Raw genomic sequence first — 15,109 nt, forward strand, 5'->3', positions numbered from 1 at the left:
AAAAAAATATTCAGACGTCAAACAGTTAAACTTTAAAGCCTTACAATATCTACGTCTTTACAGAGGTCCATGTATTCAATCTCTTTTTCGCTGTTCTGTTATTTCACAGAGTAATAATTTACGTTTGTTTGTGCTAATGCGATCTTTACTATCTAATTTTTGATACTTTCGAATTTTAGTGCTTTCATACTCTCTGACCTGCTCTGCATGTGTACTGCACCAACGTTTTTGAACATCTTTATGAAGTCTTTAATTTCTGACCCCGATTGGACCTACGATGTGTTCGATTTCACTTGGTCTGGGCTGATTATTACTTTCAGGAATTTGCACATAGCTGCTCTCTCTTCTTCGCTTAGTCGTTGATGTGCCATCTAGAAAGTATAACATTTTTAAGAGCTGGGAGTACATGAAGTGTGTCTGCCAAAAGCATTCCAACAACTGAGAGGTTAGATGTCCATGATCTTGCTTTAAATTGTTTGTAAGTTGGCCGTGATGTGCAAAAGTCACCGTCTCATGGGTCTTGCTTCCAAAGTTTCTAATTCCTAGTCTCGCGCGACATCAAAGTGTCTCTCCGAGAGGATCACGTCTCGACCCAAGACTTTTATTTTTTTATTATAATAGAGATGTTTATTTATGGACTGTTTATTTTGAGCACTGATCTTTCTTTTTGGATATTGTTTTTATTTGTGTGTGTAATAAAAGCACTTGTACATTTTGCCCCATCCCCTTGCTATGGTCATGATTTGTTCCCATTTGCCAAGCTCATCCTGTTACATTACCGACGATGTTGGGTTTGAGAGGCTGCCAGAAGAGAAGTGGGGAGCAAAGAGCAGGACCTGCACCATCACAATCTCTTCCTATCAAGAGTCTCCATTCGCCTTTGGATTGTGCAGGACATCACTGGACTCCTCACTGACGCTTGGATTTTATTTTTGCAGTTTTTCTAAATGAAGTTCTACACTTGTAAGGGAAATAACGCTCTGTCTCATTTCATTTGATAATTGTTGTTTTCTTGCCAGTATTGTCCAAGTAGGACTTCAGAGGGTGCAGTGACACATTCTGCTCCAACTCTGCTTCAAGACAGACTGAGGGGTTTAAGTAATCAACAGAAATTGGGACACCTGTACAAATTGTTTGCTTCAACTTGCAAGGCTTCATTTATTTTAATTGCTGCCGAACTCCTCTAGGTTTTAACTTATTGGTTGTTCCCTGAAGAAGGCCCATTTGTAATATTCTGAAATTTCCATCCATCCATCCATCATCTAACCCGCTATATCCTAACTACAGGGTCATGGGGGTCTGCTGAAGCCAATCCCAGCCAACACAGGGCGCAAGGCAGGAAACAAACCCTGGGCAGGGCACCAGCCCACCGCAGGGTGTGCACACACACACCAAGCACACACACTTGGGACAATTTAGGATCACCAAGGCACCTAACCTGCATGTCTTTGGACTGTGGGAGGAAACCAGAGTACCCGGAGGAAACTCACGCAGACACAGGGAAGAACATGAAAACTCCACGCAGGGAGGATCCGGGAAGCAAACCCGGGTATCCTAACTGCGAGGCAGCAGCGCTACCCACTGCGCCACCGTGCAGCCCTCTTTTTATTTTTGTTAACCTAAATTTTAAATTTAAACCTCTGGTACTGCTTAAGTGTTCACCATTTTAGGTCATTAATTGCATTTCAAATGATTAACTTTTGAGGAAACACTGAGGTGTTCTAAAACTTTGACCGACAGTGTAAATGTTAAAAAAGGACCTTAGAATTCCCACAAGTCAATCCCAGATCATTAACAGCACAGAAAGAACAAGTCAAACCTTTTGTTACACACAAGTTCAGACAAACGTGGCTCTCAGATGATCAATCGCTGCCTTTCACACTTTATTTTTCATAACTCAGAATAAGTAGGATGAACCCTTGGATGCTCAGACAATTTTCTGGGACAAGCCGAGGTGGAAGACGGCACTCCAGCCGGTGTGCGGGAAGCCTCCCTGCAGAACAAGACCTTGTGTTGTGGCAACTCCATCGGTCCACAGTGTGACGGGAGGGAAGCTGGGCAGGAGCTTAGATTCTGGTCAACTGAGGCAAGAAACCAGATGGCAAAAATCCTTCAATCTTTTCCGCAAAAAAGTGGACGGGTGCAAAGAGAGTGTTGAAGAACTGCAAAAAGAAAAAAGAAAAGAGAAGAAGAAGACAAATGAGGCGAGATGTGACGTTGATGAGAGCTTCTCTCATGGAAGCTTCTGAGTTTCTTTCTCAGGTGTCTAAAGATTTTTGAATACATTTTACTTTTTACTGAACCTTTCAAATAACGGCACTGCTATAACATTACAATCACTATAACATACAAGTAAAACATCTGTAAAGAAAACAACATAAGGAAAATAAAACGCTTACAGTGGAATCAGATGGTGTAGAGACCACCTTTACTTTCTCCACATTGACTGACATTTTTGCCCATCAATCTGCCCTTAATAGCCCAGAATGACAAAGTGAAAACATATTTTCAGAAAGTTTTACAAATTTATAAGAAGTCAAAATACTCGCTGTTAATAGTATTCAGACTACTTTGTAAAAGCCCCTTTGGCAGCAGTTCCAGCTTTGAGTCTTCTCGGGTAAATCTCCACAAGTTTTGCACACCTGTTTTTGGGCAGTTCGTTTCATTCTTCCTCAAGTGCCATCTGACTGGACGGGAAGCGTATTTAAACTGCCCTCTATGGGTCTCGCCATGTTTGGGGTATCGATACAGACCTGTCCCAAAGCCACACTAGCACCATCTTGGCCGTATGCTTTGGGTCACTGACATGCTAAAAACTGAACCGGATCCCCGGTTTGAGGTGGCGTGCATTCTGGAGCAGGTCTTCTTCACGAACATCTCTCTGTGTTTGGCTGCATTTATCCTTCCCTCATTTCTGACTGCTCTCCCTGTCCCTGCTGTTGAGAAGCACATCCATGGCATGCTTCACTGTAGGGACGATATTAGGCAGGTAGGTGATGGTCTCTGCCAGGCATAAATAATGTTTGCAGTTCTACCCAACGAGTTTGGGTTTTGTCTCATCAGACTAGATAATCTTTTTCCTCACACTCTGAGTCCTTTAAATGCTGTTTGGCAAGAAAGATATGGTCTTTCTCCCAACAGGTTCTCCCATTTCAGCAGAGGACTTCTGAAGCTCTGTTACAGAGACCATTGGGTTTCTAGGTCACCTCATTGACCAACATCCTTCTTGCCCAGAAGACTAACTCTAATGCTAGGTTTATACTTAATAAATATAAATGTAATGTGCTCTGTGTGGTGATGCTGCTGTCAGGTCAGGAGGAACCCCAGAAGCGCGTAGCGATTAAAAACTGGGTAGGTTTTAGGATGACATATACGACGGTCTGCTTTAATGATAAAGTAAACTATGAGATCAAAGTGGACATTTCGAGATTTAAGCCGAAATTTCCACTTTAATCACAACATAGACCTTTTCACCATGCCCTTAATTTTATTCACAGTGGCTCAAATACGCGGCCGTATATTCTGATGCTGTTGTGAATGTGCAAAAAAAAAAAAATAAAGACAGCCAGCACAGAAGATGGTATGTAAGACTTTTAATTGTATCATGTCATTACAATGAAAACGTGAATATCAGTAGAGTTTCTTTGCAGCACTTTGTCGATTTCCGTAAAGCGTTCGACTTGGTTGATCAAGCTGCCCTGTGGGACATCCGGAGGGTTCGCGAGATCCCCTCGAAGTTGCTGGATATCATGGTCAGCCTGTTGACTGGTACTGCGAGTGCTGTGCAGAGTGGAGGCAGGACCTCTGTGTTTTTACCAGTTGATATTGGGGTTCATTAGGGATGTATTCTGCTCCTACTCTGTTCAATGCTTGTATAGACTGGGTGTTTATTGGGCAAGGTTGTGAGGTCCAGCGGCTGTGGGGTATCTGTTGGTGAAGAGAGATTCACAGATCTTGACATTGCTGACGATGCTGTGATCTTCGCGGAGTCAATGGAGGCTCTGATTGGGGCACTCGAGAGACTGAGCGAGGAGTCTGAGGGTCTGGGCTTGCGAGTGTCCTGATAAAAACCAACATCCAGGCCTTTAATGACCTCTTGAGCACAAAAATCAGCAGGGTGTCTGTCTGCAGAGAGAGTGTCGTCCTCGTCGAGAGGCTTACTGACCTCAGCCATGTCTCCACTGACTCTTCCTATGAAGTCAGTAGACGGATTGGGAGAGCATGGGGGGGTCATGTGGTCGCTGCACAGGGGTGTGTGGCGCTCCCGATATCTATGCAAAAGGACGAAGGTCCAAATCTTTAGAGTCCTGGTGCTTCCTGTCTGCTATGTGGTTGCAAGACATGGATGCTATCCAGTGACCCGAGACGAAGACCGGACTCCTTTGGTATTGTGTCTCTCCGGAAAATCCTTGGGTACCGTTGATTTGACTTTGTGTTGCTCATGGAGTTCTGAATGAGGCACATTTACCTGCATTGTGAGGGAGCGTCAGTTACGGCACTACGGCCATGTGGCATTTTTCCCGAGGGAGATCCAGCTCGTAAGATCCTCATTGTTAGAGACCCGAGTGGCTGGACCAGGCCAAGGGGTCGCCCATGTAACTCCTGGCTGAGGCAAATAGAGGGTCATTTCTGGAAGGTGGGACTGGACCGCGTGTCAACCTGGGGGGTTGCCAACCGGGATCCTGAGTTGTTTCATTGTGTAGTGGGTGCAGCAACGTGCAGTACCAGTGCATGCTCCTCAACTTGACTTGATTACGATTGGGAATATGAGACGCTTGAAAATAAAAGCACCACAAATGCATCTGTATGTCGGCATTTTGCTTCAGCACATCAAAACACTCATCAAACATTGAAGTGCACACATTGATCCCGAAGGATCTCCAAAGCAACTTTCTATCACAAGTAGATATTAAACGGAGACTCTGACGTCACATTCTGACTTTATCATGCTGCCCCCCTGACTTTTTGCTGGTGCTGCAACTCACAAACGCATCACGTTAATTTCTGAGGACCTGTTTAAAGGCCACATCAAATGAATGCTGGGAACGTGTGGGAGCCATGATGTGTGCGCGTACGTGTTCTGAGCGTGAAGTATAAATGAGCTCTAAGAAGAGTCCTGGTGGTTTCAAACTTCTTCCATTTCACAACTCTGGAGGCCACTGTGCTCCTGGGAACACTCAGAGCTCTATAAATGGTTTTATCTCTTTGCCTTGATCTGTGTAAGCCTCATCACAATTTAATCTAAAGGTCTATATGGACTGGATTATGTCCTGACATGCAGAGGGAATTGTTGGAACTTCTATACATGTAAACTCGTGCGCCTTTCTAAAATGATGTTCAACCAACCCAATTTGCCACAGGTGGAGTCCAATAAACTCCTAGACACACCGCAATGAGGACTAAAGCAAACAGGACTGCAACTGGAAGAGCTGCAGCAAAGGGTCCGAAGACTTTTATAAATGAGAGATTTCACTTTGGGATTTTTAATACATTTACAAACTTTTCTGAAGGAACGTTTTCACTTAGATTACCAAGTGTAGACTGATGGGTAAAAATATCAAACATCCATTTCATACAATAAAGTGTACAGAATATGAATGGGCTCTGAATACTTGATGAGTTCACTTTATATAAATCACAGATATATCGGAAGAGCAAAATAAGACAGATAAATAAATAGGAAAGGTGCTATATAACAGGAAGAGAGAGACAGACAGATAGATATGAAAGGCACTATATGATTGATAGATAGACTGACTAACAGATGTGAAAGGCACTATATTAGATAGATAAACAGATAGACAGATAGATAGACAGATAGACATGAAAGGTACTATATGATTGATAGATAGACAGACAGACAGACACTAAATTAGATAGATAGATAATCTTAACACGCATCAGAATGACTAAAAAGGAAGACAAGTAAAAAGAAAGAAAAACTTCAGACTCGGAGGTCCCAGTCACGGTGGGGCCATATGCAGGGGTCCTGCTCTTGCTGGTATAAAGGAGCCCCTATGGCATTTCCTGTCACACTTCTGCTGAATGATTTGTTGATTGAAAGTCCTCAGTCATGAAGAGGAAGGTCAAAATCCTTGCAAGAATGTTATCATATAAAACCTGGTGGTTCTTGTCTGAAGCCAGAAACTGAACAGAGGATGCCCGTTTGTGTGACGAGTCAGATACGATCTTCAAGGTGACTCCAAAGAAGATGGCATCTTATGATTTTTAAAAGCAGTGCTTCTATTTATTTAAATACACATGCATGTCGGTGGACTCCTCCGTGGGCTCCATTCAGGTATGTAAAAGTCAGTGAGATGAGAGTGGGGCTATCGCTAACTTTGTTTTCTTGTTCATACCTCCCTCACAGCACCGAGAAACCACCAAGTAAGGGCACCTCATCTCGCCCTTTCAAGTCTGACCGTCATAGAAGCCAAAGTCCCAGAAGAAGGCATCTTTTGAGAATACCAGAGCTAGCTAGTTAGCTGCAGGTCGGAGGACTGTATTAACGTTACTACGAGAAGATTACCTTTTGCTGTATATGAGAAATCCCAGTTTGGAGAGATAAAAAAGTATTTAATTATACATGTTACAAAATAAAGCAAAAAAGAAATGATAAACTCATTTATTATCTGTCCGGTTTCACCTATCCCCATTATTTAGGTGTTAAGATGACCTCTCATTTAGCGCTGTTTCGTTTAGCACGGGGATTTCTTGGAACGCATCCCCCAAGTTAAGCAGGGTCTTACTGTATTGTGCTTCTGAACACTGTCGACTCACTTCAAAATGAATCCAAAAAATGAAAAAGAGGGAAGCACAATCTTCTGAACCCAAAAGAAAGGGCCGTTGCATCATATGGTAAATTATAACACATTCCAGTGTACACACACGAGTTGCTAGTTTTTCAGTTAAATGGAAATATTAAAAACATGAATGGAAGCTCTCCAGATGTTCATCCTAATGCAGGACTAACAGAGAGAAAAATTAACACGAAAGGCGCTATAAAACACAATAACAGGAGGGCACACACGCTGCCGTTCCCATCCAGACAGTCATTCGGCCATCTTGTTCAGCGGGACTCTTAAACAATGAAACGTTTTGCTCTGCTGCTTGTAGTGAAGGTTTCATGCTTGCAGAGATTTTACTGCGCCACCCATTCCCATGACCCCCCCTTTTTAAACTGAATTCATTGAAGCTCTACTTGTGGGAACAGATGACTTTGATCTTTCAGCAAGATGTGGCTACAACTTAAAATGTTTTGGGGAGAGAAAAAGAACATTAAAATGTCTCATGATGAAGCAGATGGATATTCCAGGGTGTTTACAGTAAATATGGGGGCCACACTGACACAATCCTGTCAGCTGCAGAGTGCTTGGTCATAACAAACATTAAGTGACTGAGAGAGACAATTGTGTCCATAGAGTCAGAAAAAGTCAGTCAAACCTTCAGGGGCCCTTCCTGAGAAAGCTGATCAATGTGAGAAAGCAGAGGGGTGATCAACAAAAGGCGCTGTCTCACCGCTGGCAACGTTCTACCAAGGAACCAATGAGTGCTAGTAGAACGTAGGTCGGGAGGCCACTTATGGCCCCCAGGTCACTCTCATATGTTGTGCTCCCACCACACAATAGGAATTGTTAACCTCAATGCAAAATATGGGATGTGCAAAGAAGAGTGATGTGGTGCAAGTGAGACGTGCCTGGGAGTTCATGGGGGAGATTATTGCTTTTATGTGGTGCATGTCACCACACACTAGGAAGGTGGCTACAAAGAGTGACGCAGTGCGAAGTGCAGGCCAATCGGGAGATCATGGGGGACTTCATGCTTCAATGTGGTGCATGTCACAGCACACTGGGAAGGTGGCTATAAAGAGTGACGTGGTGCAAACTGCAGGCTGATCGGGAGGTGGATATAAAGAGTGATCTGGTGTGAAGTGCAGGCCGATTTGGAGTTCACGGAGGGCTTAATGGTTCGATGTGGTGCATGTCATGCCACACCAGGGAGGCAGCTATTGTGGAAGAAATCGTTACCTTAAATATATATCAATTAATAATCAACCCAAAGAACTAGGCAGGAGGAAGCTTGTCCATAAAGAGTGATGTGAAGTGCAGGCCGATTGGGCGTAATGCTTCGATGTAGTGCATGTCAAGCTGTACCAGGGAGGTAGCTATTGTAGAAGAAATCGTTACCTTAAATATATATCCATTAATAATCAACCGAAAGAACTAGGCAAGAGGAAGCTTGACCACTGCGTCTTTTATTTCTCTTCACAAAGAGCGATACACTCCATCACAGCAGCCTGTGATGGACTGGTCAATAAGCAAAATTACACTCTCTTATTTTTAGACAATTTACATAACAGTGCTGATTGGTTCGTTGACTGGCACCACCTGATTACTTAACTATGATTGGTTAAAAGACATGAGATGTTTCCAACAGAGAGTATAACCCACATACATACCCCCAAAATAAAAGTCTCATTTCACTACGGTCCTTCTTGGTCCTTACAATACTTTTGAATACTTCTTGAGTTCCTGGGTGTGTGTCTGTGTGTGTGTGTGACCTCTGTCAAGTCTTACTCAATAAATGATAGTCATCCAACTTCCTGAACCATCACCCAGCTCCTTCTTGTTCTTTGTTGTTCACTTAACCTTTATCTGGTTTCCTGATATGCTTGAATATGTTTTTGACATATATTAACCCTTTCATACTATTTTTAAGGTAGATGCCATATTTAAATGTGGAATGCATGCCAAAATACTTTATGTACAATAAATATATTACCTCTAAATGATTATGTGACCCCCAAGTCTCATTTTTTTTCCACAATATGTAGAGTAATAATGGTGTGAAGTGATGCACTCTGTCTTCACTGATAACTCTCCAAAGTCCAAATTAGGCTTGCAAGCCAAAGAACAACATCCCACCTGTCAAGTATGGGGGTAGGAGCATCATGTTGAGGGGCCTGTACTGCAGGAGGGACTGGTGCAACTTCACAAAATATCTGGCATCATGAGGAAGGAAAATGAGGGTAGATCTAGTGCAAAAAAAATCTCAAGAGCTCAGCAAGGAAGATGAAGCTCAGATGCAAATGGGTCTTCCAAATGGACAAGGACCCCAAGCAGACCTCCAACGTTGGGGCTAAATGGCTTCAGGAAAACAAGGTTGAGGTTTTGGTGTGGACATCACAAAGCCCACTAATTTGTAAAAGCATGTGTCAGTAAGGAGGCCTATGAACTTGTGCCAGCAACGCCAGTTCTGTCTGAAGGGATGGGCCAAAACTTACTGTAAGAAGCTTGTGGAAGGTGACCCAAAATGTTTGGCTCAATTGAAATAATTTAACGGCAATATGACCAAATATGAACAATGTGACCCACTGGAATTGTGATATGGTCAGCAAAAAGTGAAATACTCAGAGGTCTGTGAACATTGGTGGAAAAAATGACTCCTGCTCTGCATAAAACAGACGTCTTAAACGAAATGACAAATGTGTAGTTTGTTAGTATAAAATCTGTGGAGGGCTTATACAGTGAGCTTGAAAGAATTCACCCAAAGTGGATGGAAACCTCGGACATTAACTTTACATAGAGTATCCATCCATCCATCCATTATCCAGCCCGCTATATCCTAACTACAGTGTCACGGGGGTCTGCTGGAGCCAATCCCAGCTAACACAGGATGCAAGGCAGAAAACAAACCCCGGGCAGGGTGCCAGCCCACCACAGGGCACACACACACACACACACCAAGCACACACTAGGGACAATTTAGGATCGCCACTGCACATAACCTGCATGTCTTTGGACTGTGGGAGGAAACCCACGCAAACACGGGGAGAACATGCAAACTCCACGCAGGGAGGACCCTGGAAGCGAACCTGGGTCTCCTAACTGTGAGGCAGCAGCGCTACCCACAGCGCCACTGTGCTGCCCGTACATAGAGTAAGCAAAGAATATTTAAAATGTATGTACATACATCAAATATAATTATAAATAGACAAAATATAAATGCATTGTCTCTCTCTCTCTCCCACACACACTGTACACAATACAAGTAGCAAACAAAAGAGGAGCAAGGAAAATAAAGCCCAATGACAAGTGAAATCTGTGAAATGGCGGAGGCTACAACAGGATATGACTACACGTCACTTCATTCGTGTGGAATTAGAGTACTGCTTGGCATGTAGCAAAGTCAAGTTTTGCTTTTTGGAACTTTCTGGATGCCCCCAATATTTACAATCCCGGGGAGTTTTGAATACACAGATGCAGAACCCCCGGATACAGAGGACTCGCCGTACTTAATCTCAATACCACTTAATCAAGTTCTGGGTTTTAGGATGCTGCAGTCCATCCTGAAAGGGCTGAGTGAAACAAAGAAGCCCTGGTAGGGATATCACTCTTTTGCAAACCCCATTTACACACACACACACACACTCCTGAACTGAAATGAAGTCAATTTAGAATCACCAATCACCCTAATGCAAACACATATTTTGGGAAGTGAGGAAAATGTAGAAAAACGTTCACAGAAATGCAGAGAGAATACGTATTCAATCATGAATAATCCACTGCATCCACTTAACAGTGTCATCTCCAGACAGAGGAGTAGCTTCAGTGACAGACTTTTGTCACCGTCCTGTTCCACTGACAGACTGAGGAGATCGTTCCTCCCCCACACTATGCGACTCTTCAATTCCACCCGGGGGAGTAAATGCGAACATTAATTTTATTTTAATTTTTTTCATTTTTATTACTATTTAATTTAATATTGTTTCTTTGTATCAGTATACTGCTGCTGGATTATGTGAATTTCCCCTTGGGATTAATAAAGTATCTATCTATCTATCTATCTATCTATTAATGTACACATAGTAAATTGTCACTTTTCTCCCATGTATGTCACAGGCTCAGAACTAAAGCAACAGTTTTTATTTGGAAGTCTTTTATTAAAGTCTCTTAATGCTTTTTTAAAAGTGAACTCACTGGTCTTCCAAGGCACAAAGACACACACTCAAGAAAACCAAAGGTGAATGCCCTGCAAGTTCTGTAGCCTTCACACTGGCTGCACACGCGCCTAGCTAGCACGGCCTAACATGTTATTTCATGTCTTCTCATCCTTGGCAAAAACAGCTATGGATGCCTCAGCTGGAAAAAAGCTTCCTTGAGGCAGAACACCTGCATGAGTCCCCATCCCCAGCCCCCCAGGCCACCCCCCCGCTTATTGTCCTTGCTGCTCACCTGATAAGCTAAAGAGCTGCTTTGGCAGGAACACGCAGCAGCAGATTGACCAGCTCACTGTGCCAAAGTAGATTATAAGATCTTGGGGGGCGGTTGGGGTTTGGGGCTGCTTTACCTAAATTAGACAATGAGGGACTTGGCCAGTCTTAAAGGGGATGAAGTGGTGCGACCCGGCTACCCATGTGTACTAAGGATCTCATGTAAGTGACGGACCTCAAGTTATCCCCGAGTGCTAAAGGAAGTTAGCGGATACAGAGATAAGCGCTTGTTAATTTTCTTTTTCCAAAATTCTCTGCACAGTGGGGAAATTCCAAAAGATTGGAGGCTGATAAATCTTATCTTAAAATAATATATATATAAAAAAATACGCTTATATTAAGTTAGAAAGTGTACTAAAAAGTAAAAAATAAGTCTATCATACATCACTCGTAAAATAAAAGGTGGGAGCTTTTGCTAAGATTTTAAGAAGTGTTGTTTGAATGTTGACTGATGAAAAGCGCCTACGCTTTTTATTTTACAAATGATGTAGGAGAGATTTATTTTTTACTTTTTAATGCACTTTTTAACTTAATATAAGAGTGGTTTTTATATAATATATATATATTATTTTCAACTGTTTAGTCTTGGGTTGGGGCGGTACGGTGGCACAGTGGGTAGCGCTGCTGCCTTGCAGTTAGGAGACCCAGGTTCGCTTCCCGGGTCCTCCCTGCATGAAGTTTCCATGTTCTCCCCGTGTCTGCGTGGGTTTCCTCCCACAGTCCAAAGACATGCAGGTTAGGTGCGTTGGTGATTCTAAATTGTGCTTGGTGTGTGCGGGGGTGTGTGCACGCCCTGCCCAAGGTATGTTTCTGCTTTGTGCCCTGTGTTGGCTGGGATTGGCTCCAGCAGACCCCCGTGACCCTGTAGTTAGGATATAGTGGGATGGATGGATGGATAGTCTTGGGTTTGTTTAAGTATAATTTTGTAATCGATAATTTAACATTTCATTTAATATTTCTGTCTATTACTGAAATCTTTACATGTTCTTCATATGACAATTTAATTTCTTAACATGGATTAATTGATCAATTAGTGAAACTGATTATTGATTAGTGTAGTGTCATCGGAAGTGAGAAAGTGTGCAAAATGTCAAGTCAATTGGACAATAGGAAGTGAGATAAATATCGATTACAAGATTTGTACCAGACCTCAAACAGGTGAAGTTAAAAGAAGCCTGGTAAAAAGAGTGATGCAGCTGATCCAAGTAGCAATAAACCAGTTAGCTTAACATGCATCAGAGGTAAAAACAATGGAAGAAATTATTAAGGAAAACCTGGGGGTTTTGCCCCCTGCTTGCTTTGCTTGCCAAACACTACGCAATTTCACTTTCACCAAACAACAAATCTTTTCATTTTCGTGGATTCGCCTCTTAATTGGGAAGAAACACGAATTAGAAGATCTACAAGTCTCTGACTTAAAGTTTAAATCCAAACAATATATTCGATCTCTTTTCACTGTTAGTTCACCGAGTAATAATTTCCTTTTGTCTGCACTAATGTGATTTTTACTATCATTTTTCTAAGTCTTTTGAATTTTAGTAATTCCATTATCTCTAACCTTACTTCCCTAGAAGACTGGCGTCTTTCAACATCTGCAATAAGATGCTACAGATGTTCTATCAGACGGTTGTGGCGAGCGCCCTCTTCCACACGGTGGTGTGCTGGGGAGGCAGCATAAAGAAGAGGGACACCTCACGCCTGGACAAACTGGTGAGGAAGGCAGGCTCTATTGTAGGAATGAAACTGAACAGTTTGACATCCGTGGCAGAGCGATGGGCGCTGAACAGACTCCTGTCAGTCATGGAGAATCCACTGCATCCACTGAACAGGATCATCTCCAGACAGAGGAGCAGCTTCAGCGACAGACTGCAGCCACCGTCCTGCTCTACTGACAGACTGAGGAGACCCCACACTATGCGACTCTTCACTTCCACCCGGGGGTAAACGTTAACATTATACAAAGTTATTGTCTGTTATACCTGCATTGTTATCACTCTTTAATTTAATATTGTTTTATCAGTATGCTGCTGCTGGAGTATGTGAATTTCCCCTTGGGATTAATAAAGTATCTATCTATCTATCTATCTATCTATCTATCTATCTATCTATCTATCTATCTATCTATCTATCTATCTAAAAGACCTGAAACACTCAACATCATTGATAATGTGCCTGAAGCTTTGCATCAGTAGATGAATGAAAAAATGAATGAACTTTGACCTGCTGTAACATTACCCACCATTCCCAGTCTTGTAGTTGTAGAAGACCTTGATACTTACCGCTTTAACAAATACACCCATTAGCTCTGGGAACTGATGTGTCAGAAGAGCCAGCATTGCTGTGAAAGAGGACAGGCCAGCCGTGAAGAGGATGAAGAAGGGAAGCTCCTTCTTCGGGTACACTGAAACATCATGGAATGCTAGTAAAGAAAATGGGTAAAGTTAACAGGTTAAAAAAAAAAAAATTGAGTAGTGTATAATGTACACGTATTTTCAAATTGCCAGCCCATGCCCTGCTGCACAGCTCAAGGGAGCGCCAATGTGGACTCGTTTATTTAAAGGTGCTGATGGCACTTGGACACTGAGGGCCAGCCAAAGTCTAAACTTGAGCCCCGTCCCATTTCAGTGCCTCTTCCGCCTGGAGCAACTTATCAAGTGCATGTGTGCTTGTTAAGTACACAGTTCAGTGATTGTAAAATAAACATAAATGACCTTTAGGAAAACCCAGAAATAGCTTCAATTAGTCTGTAGTTTAAAAAAAGAAAGCTATTTATCAAATAAGCTATAAATAGGTGACTTTTTTTTTTTTTTAACATTTACGGCTGAGTTGACAGCGAGGGAAGGACGGCAGAGAGCGCAGTCCTCATACCTGCACCTCGGTGGGACACTTCCTTCTGTACTCGTGTTGGTTTACTCCGATGCTGCAGACAACACAAACAGTCATCCTAATGAAAGGCGTATGTGCTCTTTCGCCAATGTCAACAAGTAGGGGGGAAAAAACAAAACCACAAGTGCTGCAATTATGTGAAGCATTCTCCGCATAAACACACGTGGGCGTAAAATAAAACTATCTGCAGTGATGGTAAGCTCTGCGCGACGCGAGCGATGTCTGCAAACCGAGCGACGGCTGTTATTAATTAATGGCTTCAAAACTTGTTACACAACTTTCTGCTTATTTGCTAAAATGCATATGGCAGATTCACAAAGGATTCAGAGCCCCTCCACTTTATTTTTCAAATCTTGTTTTTGTCGTAGCCTTGTGTTAACATAATTTTTTTCCCCAACATCAAGCAATACTCAGTACATCAGAAGGACAAAACATAAAACAAGATTTTAGAATTTGGGGCAATTTTTTTTCAAAAAAATGAAGAAACAAGAAGTGAAATATCATGTCAGCCTAAGTATTGAAACCCTGTGTTTGGGACTTAGTCGAAGCACCTTTTGAAGCAATTCCAGCTTTTGGAGTCTTTTTGGTTCTCAAGCTGTGTGCACCAGGATTTAGGGATCTTCTTCCATTCCCTTCTTCAGATCCTCTCAAGCTCTTGCAATGCTGGATGGAGAACGTCAGTGGGAAGAGATGTTCAGCTGGGTTCAAGGCGACTCATAGAAATTACACAAGAGTTGTCCTTAAACCAAATTTGCAAAAAAACCCTTTAAAATCCTGCTTTTACTTTCTACTTTGCAGCAACTACAGGGAGATAACACTGCTCTCGGGGCTGGGTAAGGTCCTTGCTAGGGTCGTCCTCAATAGGATCTGTGATCACTTGCTCACCAACCAGTGACTGGAACACTCTGGTTTTACACCTAAGAAGTCTACCATCAACCGCATCCTAGCACT

The 15,109-nt window shown here is 42.6% G+C and overlaps 1 long non-coding RNA gene across 1 annotated transcript; it reads right to left on the reverse strand.

Moving 5' to 3' along the window:
- Positions 1–1,602: 1,602 nt before the first annotated feature.
- LOC120519902 lies at positions 1,603–14,777 on the reverse strand. The gene is made up of 3 exons (XR_005631694.1): positions 14,141–14,777; positions 13,552–13,691; positions 1,603–2,162 (listed from the first exon to the last, which is right to left on the reverse strand). It is a non-coding gene; the product is annotated as an uncharacterized LOC120519902 (long non-coding RNA).
- Positions 14,778–15,109: the final 332 nt, after the last annotated feature.

This window comes from Polypterus senegalus, unplaced genomic scaffold (genome assembly GCF_016835505.1).
Source record: "Polypterus senegalus isolate Bchr_013 unplaced genomic scaffold, ASM1683550v1 scaffold_3996, whole genome shotgun sequence".
In the NCBI taxonomy this organism is placed as follows: Eukaryota; Metazoa; Chordata; class Cladistia; order Polypteriformes; family Polypteridae; genus Polypterus; species Polypterus senegalus.